The 11,489-nt window shown below is 35.2% G+C and overlaps 1 non-coding gene across 1 annotated transcript; it reads right to left on the bottom strand.

Annotated features, from left to right (window-relative positions):
• Positions 1 to 7,594: 7,594 nt before the first annotated feature.
• Positions 7,595 to 7,702, bottom strand: LOC127076982 (small nucleolar RNA R71). Its single transcript, XR_007786982.1, has one exon. It is a non-coding gene; the product is annotated as a small nucleolar RNA R71 (small nucleolar RNA).
• Between the last annotated feature and the right edge of the window lie 3,787 nt (positions 7,703 to 11,489).

Below are 11,489 nucleotides of genomic sequence, written 5' to 3' on the forward strand. Positions count from 1 at the left end.
CGTCACATAGGCGGTCTTTTGAAAATTTTATTTTTGGAAGACCGACTACTAGATCCTTAGATACAACCTTATTAAGAAAATCGAAATTAACATGCGCTAAACGTCTATGCCAAAGCCAATAATCATCATTCAAGGTAACTAGACATTTAGTACTTGTTAAAGATACGTCAAAAAGGTCAAGCATATAGATATTGTTTACTCTTACACCCTTAAACACAACGTTCTGTTCAGCATGTTCAATTATGCAGCAAGTTTTTGTGAAAGAAACTTTATAACCCTTGTCACACAATTGACTTATGCTTAACAAATTGTGTTTAAGCCCCTCTACTAAATGGACATCAGAAATAGTAGTGGTAGAGGGATTACCTACACTACCTTTGCCAAGTATAGCTCCTTTGTTATTGTCTCCATAAGTAACATATCCCTTCTTCTTTGCTTTGAAGTCTATAAAAAGCGATATGTCACCGGTCATGTGCCTTGAGCAACCGCTGTCAAGAAACCATCTTCTATCTACGGAAGCAAGGCACTCATCCTACAATATCAAAAGAGAGAAGTTGGTACCCAATTTTCATTGGGTCCAAGGGGGTAAGTGCTAACATGGTTGCCTTTTGGCTTCCATTGATAAATACCTTTAGGAACAAGAAATCTCCTAAACTTGCATTTCTCAATGGTATGGCCAGCACGACAACAATAATGACATAAACCATGATGATGTGTTTGTTTATTCTTGTTCATTAAATCCTTTGGAATAAAAGAGTATTTTGCATATGGTGGATTTAATGACTTCTTAAACAACCTAGAGTCAACGGCATAAGTAACCTTAGGTTGTAAAGCTTTTTCCAATTTGACCTTGAGAGTGTTTACCTCTTTTTGCCAAATATGACAAGCTTCACAATACCTAACTTTACTACATCCATCAATGTCAATATTTTTTGAATTTTCTGCAATACTAGCTTTTAACCATTCTAAATCTTTTTCAGCTTTGTATACTTTACCTTCCAGAAATGAAAAAATTTGTTTATCGGAAGATAATCTTTTAAAAGCATCTACAGCTTCGTTATGCAGTTTTTCAAAAGCTATTTTCAGTTCAGAAAAAGTCATAGAAGAGAAATTATTATAGTAGGCTTATTTTACCTTTTTATCATTGATTTTCTTCTTGTGGTAGGACAGATTTTTGGTGTGAGCCATAAGGCACAGATTTGCGGTTTCATCACTATCACTTGAACTTTGTGTGCTTGATCAATCACTATCACTTTCCCATGCAATGTAAGCTCTTCTTTGTTTGTTGTACCCTTTTGGTGGAGCTTTTCCTTGATCCTTATACTTCATAGGACAATCTGTTTTATAATGTCCAGATTTACCACAATTAAAACAAGATCCTTTTCCTCTACTCTTCTTATTCTCTTCCTGTTTTAAATCTGTAGATTGTCTTCGAAACTTCATGAGGTTTTTGTCGGAATGCTTGACTCCGTTCTTTCGAATGAATCTATTATATCTCCTTACAAAAAGTCTCATTTCCTCATCATCCGAATCTTTGTCACTACTAGAATCATTGTCACTTTGCTCTTTTCGTGAGGACTTAGAGCTAGAGGCCACAAGAGCTATTGGCTTCTTCTCTCCCTCTTTGTCTCTCTTCTTCTCCTTTTCCTTCTTACTTTTGTTCTCAAACTTTTCAAGACTTTCTAATGCTTGCTGATGTTCTTCCAGCTTTCCAAACAGAGTTATAATTATAAGTGTTGTTAGATCGTTGGCTTCCTTAATAGCTGTTACTTTAGGTTGCCATTCCCTGCTAAGACATCTTAGAATTTTATTAGTAGCTATTTCATTGGAAACAGGTTTTCCAAGTGCATTTAACCGATTAGTGAGATGAGTAAATCTCTTTTGCATGTCGGAGATAGATTCTCCTTGTTTCATGTGAAAGAGCTCAAACTCTTGATTGAGTGTGTTAATGCGGGACTGTTTTACTTCAGTAGTACCCTCATGGGCAACTTCTAAAGCATCCCACATTTCTTTAGTTGTCGTGCAATGGGATACCCGATAATACTCATCAACACCAAGTGCTGAAATTAGCATATTTCGAGCTCTCCAATCACTCGACCACTTTTTCTCATCCTTCTCATTCCAATCAGCTTCTGGTTTAGGAACTATGGCGCCAGCCGCATTTGTCATAGTAATTTGAAATGGACCATTTTAAATGGCAGCCCATACTAGCCTATCAACAAAATTTATATGAACTCGCATGCAGTCTTTCCAGTAGCCGTAATTTTCACCGTTGAAAATCGGCGCTCTATTATACGCCCCCTTTGGTTCAAAATCCATATCGTTACAGGCAGCCACAGAATACCAGCGAACCGGTGCTCTGATACCACTTGTTAGACGGTGTGGCTAGTGATTGAGAGGGGGGGTGAATAGATCACCTCTTTAAAATAAACGGATTTAAAAATCTTATCAGAGTTATTGAAACTTAGCGGAAAATTACAGTCCCGAGTCGACTTCCGTCTATTCTGAACCGCTACTAGAAAACCGGACACGCGAATTTATTGCTGGATTTGAATTAGAACGATAGAGATTATTAACACCAGAATCTAATCAAATTAAATGCACTTATCACTAAATTCTATTTCCAATGAATAAAACTCAGCAAACAGTTTTGTCAAACATTTGGTGTGTATGTGATCAATGATGAACAATGGTGGAGTTTAGATAAAGAAGTTTTCTTGCCACTATTGTTTCACTAAATGTACAGCCACAACACACCAACTGAAATCACAAAGTTGTTGAAAACGTAAAGAGAGATAAGGAAAGAATACGATACACAGAGATTTGGTAAGGAAGTTCCCCACTGTCGTCCTCACGTGTGGGTACGTCTCCCTCTCAATTTCAAATGAAATTGAGAACTGTAATTATCAATAATGCTGAATTCGTTGATACAAGGTTACAATACAAAGACAGAAATCTAAATCCCAAGATTTTCTTCTTGTATAAAACCTTCACTTGATCTGAGCTCAATCAAGAATTTCCTGCAAGAAATTGCAAACAATTCACTGGTTCCACGACCTGTTTGCGAAATTACCCAATTTCCAAACCTTACGCTACGGCTGAATCTGTTCTGCAAACGTGACTAACAAACCCGCAAGAACACTCCAGTTCTTGAAGGACAAACCAGTTGGTTTTTCCTCGAAACCCCCTTCAACCTTCAACTCAGCTAGATCCTTGATCGTTCCACTAAACACCTCAGCTAGATCCTTGATTGTTCCACTGAACGTTATCTCGTTGATCCTTTAATCCAAATAACAAGAATGATTATATGTTGATGTTCTTGAAGAAAAGAGATTGAGAAGATGAAGAAGATGAAGTCTCTTTCAGGTTTCTAACTGCTCAAACAATTGCTGCTACACACTCCTTTGATTTGTGTTCAACTGTTTTTCTCTTCTGAATTCGTACCATTTGCTTTGCTGTCAAAGCACTTCTTATATGTGAAAGACAGAAGTTGTTAGTAGACAAAACAGAATTATGTATTGATACAAGAGGTTATGCATCGATACATACTGTAGCTTTGATTAATTTTAGAGAATTAATGTAAGCATGTATCGATACAAATCTCGTATGTATCGATACATAGAGCATTTTAACTAAGCATGTATCGATACGAAACTCGTATGAATCGATACATAGAGCATTTTAACTAAGCATGTATCGATACAAGACTCGTATGGATCCATACATACTGAAGCAAAAACATTTTGTGATTTAAAACACATTTATGGATCGATGCATATGAACATGTATCGATACATACTGACACAAAACAGTTTTTATGAGTTCTTTGAAGAGTTGTATCAATGTGGATCTTTATGTATAGACACGAAACAATAGTATAGGCTAAAAACACAATTGAAACATGTGACATAATGCACAACCAACAATTGGACAATGATCACACAATTTGCTATCATTCAAAACTTATTCAAAGTAAAGAATTTGCTCACAGTCACATCGCAGTCGTGATACTCACTAATGCAGGCGCGATTATGCGTTACTCTAACACGCGGAAATTGCTATAAATGGGGCTTTTTGGCTACTTTATGAAACGTTCTAATTTTGATAGAGAAATTGACGTTTTGGAGTTCTAAAGCGAGGATTTTGAGGGTTTTAGAAGCCATTGAAGATATTTATCTTCGTTGAATTCCATGCACTCTTCATCTAAACTCATTGTTATTATTACATGTACTATGAGTAGCTAGATTCTCTATATTAGGTCTTTTGAGACAAACCTGCTTATACTGTGTTTGATCATATGGTTGTTTGAGATTAATTGAATACTTTATTGTTATTGTTATTATTTAATTATTCTTGATTTTAAAGCTTTTTGTGTAATGATCAATTCATAAATCGATAAGATGTGTAGGGATTATTGACCATAAGTATACTGATCTGATCTAGCCTAGAACTCTTCATCTTTAGATCATAACAGATAGAGTATTGGTCAAGCCAACACTTGGAAGGGCCACATTCTTTCTATGATGGATAGAGTTTAATTGATCCAATTAGTCATATAATGTATGCTCCTTATAGTCTTAGGATTTAAAAATGGTTAATAAATATTCTTAACAAACTAGATTTTGCATTAGAAATTTTGTGTGAATAGGTAGCATGGACAATAGAAAGTTGATTACTACATATAGGAAGGTTATTTTCTCACCTTTGTCTAAAGGAAGTCTTGGCATGGGAGATTCTATGATAATAAACAAAGCAGATTGCTTATCTCTTTGTTGGAAGTTATTGACTATAAATAGTCAATGGCCTTCTATGATTATTAGTAGATACTTCACGCATAAAAAACTAATCATGCATTATATTTCTTCTTCAATATGGTCTGACATTAAGCATTTATTTTCCTTTCTAGAGGAACATATTCGATGTTAGGTTGGTAATGTGAATGTTATTCCTTTTGTATTGGCTGCATTAGGTAAAACAACATATGAACAAGATGTGTTTTAGGCAACATGTGAAACAAGATGTTCCAGAATGTGTTCCAGCATCTGAATTTGTTGCCAAGAAGAGTTGTTCACTAAAGTGTTAGACAGAACTAGTTAAGTAATAGTTGTTTGGCTAAAGTGCTTGATAGGACTAGTTGCAAGAGTTGTTTGGCTAAAGTGCTTGACACAGCTAGTTAAGGGTTATGCCTAAGGTTTGGGTTTTGACTATCTTCAGATGTCCTTCAGAAGTGGTGAGGTGATGACTACTTCAAGATGCAGAGTTTTGCTTTTGTGAAGAAGTATCTTTTGTTAATCTAAAATCAAGTTGAAAGATATTAGATTTGATTGATTCAGTCAAAGAAGATTTGATTGGATGTACTGATAACACCAAATTACACCGTTATTTCAACTCGTTTTATACATATTTTGCTATCATTTTAGCTCTATTTCCAGTGTTATGTGGGTACTTTGTCTATATTTCAGGTATTTAACCATATTGGGACCATATGTGAAGAAAGGAAATGATTCGGATGCAAAATAATGAAAAAATGGAAATTGCACACAAGACGACCTACATGGCGTTGACCATATTAGAAATGACGCGTCCCACTCACCAATGGGTGGATTGACCCACTCTTCCATATATTGGGAAGATGGCATTCTCCACCTTAACATGCATTCACCATCCTTTGTGAAAGGCAGGTGGTTAGAAAATGGAGTCACTTTGTCTTCCACTCTTTCCATGTTCCCCTATTTTTCCTCCCACGAAATGAGAAAGATTCACATTCCATTTTAGATTTTTGGAACATTATAAATAGGCTTCAAACTTCATTTTCCAAACCATCCAAGCTTAGCACAATCTTAAGCACGAAAATCACCGATCAAAGTTATAACTCGTCACATCGGGGGGTTATAACACCAGAGAGTATTGAGTTTGTACGAAGTTTGGTGCATTTTACTTTCCCGTATTTTAATCTTTCCTCCATTTACATTCCTTTACCAGTCTTCACCAAATTTACTTTGTACCAGATTCAAGCCTTCGTTTGGAGCAGGTTTTTATTGTATTTCGCATTTTATTGCCGCTTTATTTATTTACTCGCTCTTTATTTATCTTGCCTCGCACTAATTTTATTTACAAGTCTTATTTACCGCATTGTATTGCTTTAAACTATTTTTGCATAATATCTACTTCTAAGCTTCAAACTTATACTATCATGTTTGTCATAAGAATGTCCAACTAATTCACTAATGTGGGGATATGAGGATCGTCACTTAACGGTACTCTACCTATTGCTTCTTTAGGATTTCGATTGTGGGATGTTTTGATTTTAATACAATCCTTTTGAACTAAATTTAGTCGGTCATTGCGAAAGTAGAGCCGTGGAAATGTCGGGTAAGATTGAAAGTCGTCTGACATTAAAGAATAAGATTGGTTCGTTTTTTATTAATGAATGTCGTGAAAGTACTTTGTTAATTAACTAGGAAAGTCTAATATTTCTATAAGGAGGTTTTAAAACTATTTGCGGATACATTTGTAGGTTTAGGATCCGGTTACCAGAGTGAAATCCTAGAACCCTTTTAAGTTAAATTTCCAATCAAAATTACTTTTAAACTGAGTAAAGAGTTTGATTTCTTAAAATAGGATTTACTACTTTAACGGATTAAGCACCGGTCACACGTGACAGTGGACGATATATATTAGAGAGTCAAATCTGGTTCTGAATACACAGAAGCGACAGTTCTTGTTCAATTACATTCTTTTCAAAGTAGAAAATATTTCCCTGTACAACGATCCTATTTAGAAGCAATCAAGAGTAATATTGTTTGATGAGAGCCACATCCTGATATTATTTGCCTAAATTTATTAAAGTTATTTAATTTCATCTCACATTTGTTAAATTGATTCACCTTAGATAAACACCGTAACAATTAGAAACAATAGATTGATAGTTAGGTCTCTGTGGGATCAATATCTTTTAAAACTATGCGATAAACTATACATTTGCAGTTAGTTATTCCGATAGACTCAAAATCTCGGGAACAAGTTTTTGGCGCCATTGTTGGGACCAAAACCGTCAAATTTCGTAACTTGTTGTTACATCGTCTAGATTAAGGAAAAACCCTCTTCGGTCAATGCGAAGAACTCGTAGCACCGGAACTTTAGAAAATCCAATAGCTGAACTAGAAAAGTACGTAAGAGCTCGACTATTGCTCCAACGAATCAAAAAAGCAATTGCAGAAGACTAAAACCATAGGCCACTCAAAGAGTTTTCCCTACCCCCAAATGAGGAACCTTATTCGAGTATTGTCAACCTAGTCATTGCAGCTAACAACTTTGAATTGAAGCCTTCTTTGTTGCAAATCATGCAACAGAACCAGTTTGTTGGTCTCCCAACAGAGAACCCAAACCAGCACCTAAAAGTGTTCATTCAACTAGCCAACACACTTAAATACAATAGCACTGCTCCTAAGGAGATACGTCTATGTTTATCCCCTTTCTCCCTTAGAGACAAAGCGCGGTCGTGGATGGATTCCCTTCCATCCAATTCCATCACTACTTGGAATGACTTGAAGAAAGTATTCCTTACTAGATACTTTCCACCAAGTAAGACCACCGTCCTACGTAACCAAATTACAAGATTCACTCAACAAGATGGTGAGTCCCTTTTCGATGCTTGGGAAAGGTACAAAGAGTTATTAATAGCTTGTCCACATCATGGAAGGCTAATCATCCACACCTTATACAATGGACTTCTCTACAACACAAATATGACTATCGATGCTCATGTCGGTGGTGCACTAATGAACAAACCTTATCCTAAGGCATGCACACTTATTGAAGACATGGCTCAAAACCATTACCAATGGGGTACAAAGAATGTACAAGTAGAGAAGAAATAGACTAAAGGAGGTATATACGAGGTTAGCAGCCTCGACCATATGAACGCAAAAATAGACGCCATAACATAGAAAGTCGGAAGATAAGTCGTAAACCCTACAGCTACCATAACTGCAGTGCAACACAGATGTGAAGTCTGTGGAACACCAGGACATGTGACTGTCAAGTACAGTCTACTAGCTGAAACGAACCCAGACCAGGCCAACCATGCCCAAGGAAACCCCTATTTAAACACTTATAACCCTGGGTGGAGGAACCACCCAAACTTCTCTTACAAGAACAACAACCCTACTTTTTCCCAAAATTCCGCTCCTCAAAGACCAGCAGGTTTCCAAGCCCAAAGACCCTCACAACCGATAACACCTACATCTCAAATGTCAAACCTTGAGAAGATTATGGAAGATTTTATCACGAGTCAAGCTCGACAGAATAAAGAATTCATGAATGAGAACTGTAGTGGTAAATTTTTTGAGATTAAGTTATTGATTAACTTAACTCGAAAAGCAAGAGTCACCACCGCGCTTTTATTATTTCCAAAGGAAAAGGAAAAAAGTACGAACAAAATCCAAAGAAGTTTTAAAACAAAACTAATAAAGAGAGAACAAAGGTCTGGGGTTAGTTATGCAAAGGGAAGGTATTAGCACCCTAAACATCCATGGTACTCCATGGGAACTCTTTGAAAATATGTACATTTTGGTTTGAAAAAAGTGTTGCTTGTTAAAAGATTTGGGAGATGGAAAAAGAAGTATATCTTCTTTATTTTATGTTTGCCATGACTTTTAAAGTCGCATGGCTACGTACCAACAAAGTGAAATGGAGGATCAAAACCTCGTAGTTTGTGGTAAAAATAATAAAGGGGGTTTATTTTGATTCATTTTTATAGAAAAATACATTTTGTCATTTTAAGTAGAATACTCAACTAGTCGCCCACAAGTATGAGAACTTTGTATCATCATGAGAAGGGCTCCAACTTGGATAGGGATCAACAAGTATGCCACTAGCTCTCACAGATGAAAAAGAATTATCATCAATACTATGGAGATAGGAGAATTATAACTCAATTATGGAAATGGCTTATGTTTAATACCTTGAGTAATGTTTTAAAAGAAAAAGTGCACAAGTGCACAAAATGATTTGAATGAGTTATGCATTTTTTAGTCTTTTGAAATTGGTATGAGTATGCTTAAGATGGATTAGCATTTATTAAGAAAAAGGTTTTGAAAATCACTTGACAAAAGTCAAGGTTTATTGAGAAAGTGATTCAAGTTAGAAATCAAGAGTATTTTTTAAAAGAGGGAGAAGATTTGAAAATTAAAGAAGGGGGAGGAGAAGAAGAGACTATCCTAAAGCATAAAGTAAAAGCTAGATAAGAAAGATCTAACCCAGAGATAGAAAGCTTTATGACATAAGTCAAGCAAGAATTCCCTCCTTTGGGTTAAGCCTCAAGCAAGCAAAATAAGCAAATAATAATCCATGTATCAGATGAAACTAAAGTAGTTCAACCAAGTCTCCAAAAGAAAGTCCAAAGTCAAAGGTTCCAAATGAACTCTAGGGTCTCAGAATCACAAGTCCCAAAATAAAGGTCAAGATCCTAATTCTAAGTCCATAACTCCATAATGATGCCAAGGATAGTAACCACAAGTCCATGAATTAGGAGTAACAAGTTTCCCCTTTTTTTATTAATGCCTTCTTTACAATTATATAAAAGAAAGGTCCAAATGGACAAAGAACAAAATGATATAATCACAAACAATATGATATGAAATGCTAAATATAAAGTATAAAGTAAATGACATAAAATAAAGGCATAAAGTAAATGATATTAAAATAGAAGTTAATACAAGTGATGAGTTAGTAAAGGATGTTAGCAAAGGTTAAAAGATATTTTTGGTCATTTTTTAGAGAACACTCAATTATCCACTCACAAGCATGAAAATATGAACCTATATATCATTTATGAGAAGGGCTCCAACTTGGATAAAATCAACAAGTATGTCACTAGCTCTCACAAATGGAAAAGGAGCAACATTTTTACACGATACCATGAGGAATAGGAGACTTATAATCTCACTTATAAAAATGTCATTGCCTTTGGGACAAATTTAGCGCTATGTTAAGCAATCGTAATTAGACTTATGTAAAAGTCACAACTATCTGAGGCCGGTCAATAATAATGTTTGTGTTAATACATGCTAGAGAAATGATATGTAAATCATTCTCCTAAAGCCATGCCACACAAGAAAATAAAAAGAAAGAGAAATATCAAACACAAAGGCTAAGAGGATGGTCCATCACTTCAATACACACTTCATGACACTTAGGACAAACTTATGCATCAATCCAAAGTACCTTAAATGATTCATGGTCACTTAGAAGGTAGATTTGAAATGATGAAAGTTCATCAAATACCAATTCACACATCATGAACAAGATGGACACAAGTCATCCAATTGATCAAAAGGGAAAAGAAGGAGATGAATAAGAAAGAAACAAAAGAGATCACACCGAAATTGGATCAAGAGTTTGATCAAGTCATCATCAAAATCAATCATCCATTTTGGTGGATTAGGGTTTTCACCCCATCAACACCTAAGATCCATTGAGTTTGATGAGACTTGAGGTCCAAACCATCATGATCCAAGGCCAACAGAAGTCCACAAAGTCAAACAAATTTAAAATGCAATTAAATGAAATAAAAATGCATCAAAGGTATTTTTAAAATGGAAATAAAATGGAAAATACATAAAGTCCTTCAGAATACCAAATAAATGACCAAGAAAATTATGGAAGGTTGGAAATAAAATAAACATATAATAAATTTTTCAGAATTTTATAATGCAGAAAAGTATTTTTAAACCAATTAAAATAAGGGAGAAAAGGGAAAATTCATTAAAAATAGGAGATCAATGAAATAAATTGTGAAAAGTAAAAATCATATAAAGAAAAATAAAGAGAATTTTAGAAATTATTTTGGGATTTTTTGTATAAAAAATAAAATTACTATGAATTTTTAAAGAAAAATCAATTTAAAAATAAAAATAAAAAAAGAAATAAATCAGAAAAAATCAAGAGTGTTGGATCACGCCTCATTAATTGACGTGGCAGATCCGACACTCCAAATGTTTAGGGAACACGATGGAACGCGTTGCAAGCCAAACACATGATCTAGTTTGAATTTAACCAATCAAAACATTTAAAAATACCAACGTGTGTGGTTCAAACTCAGACCACCTGAGGAAAACTCCGGTCGTCTTCTCTGGTGAGCTCTCACCGGGGTTTCATCAGTTGGTAAGTTCAAGACACGAGATCACCACCATTGTGATCATCTTCTCATCCTGAATTCAACCTCACACACCAAATTCATTTATGTGAACTGAGCAAAGGGAATTTCAAAGAAGTTTCAGAAACAAGCAAGCCACGAAAAATAAAATAAAATAATGAACATGATCAATCAACACCAGATAAGTTAGGGGAAAGCATCCGAGAGTGAATGACTACATTATGGTAACTTATTTGATTTCAAATGATGCTCAGAACTACCTTGTCTAGATGGTGATCAGAAGTTGATGAAGCTTGATCTGGTTAGAACACTTCAGAAGGTCTCAGAGCTC

This window comes from Lathyrus oleraceus, chromosome 4, assembly GCF_024323335.1.
Source record: "Lathyrus oleraceus cultivar Zhongwan6 chromosome 4, CAAS_Psat_ZW6_1.0, whole genome shotgun sequence".
Lineage (NCBI taxonomy): Eukaryota > Viridiplantae > Streptophyta > Magnoliopsida > Fabales > Fabaceae > Lathyrus > Lathyrus oleraceus.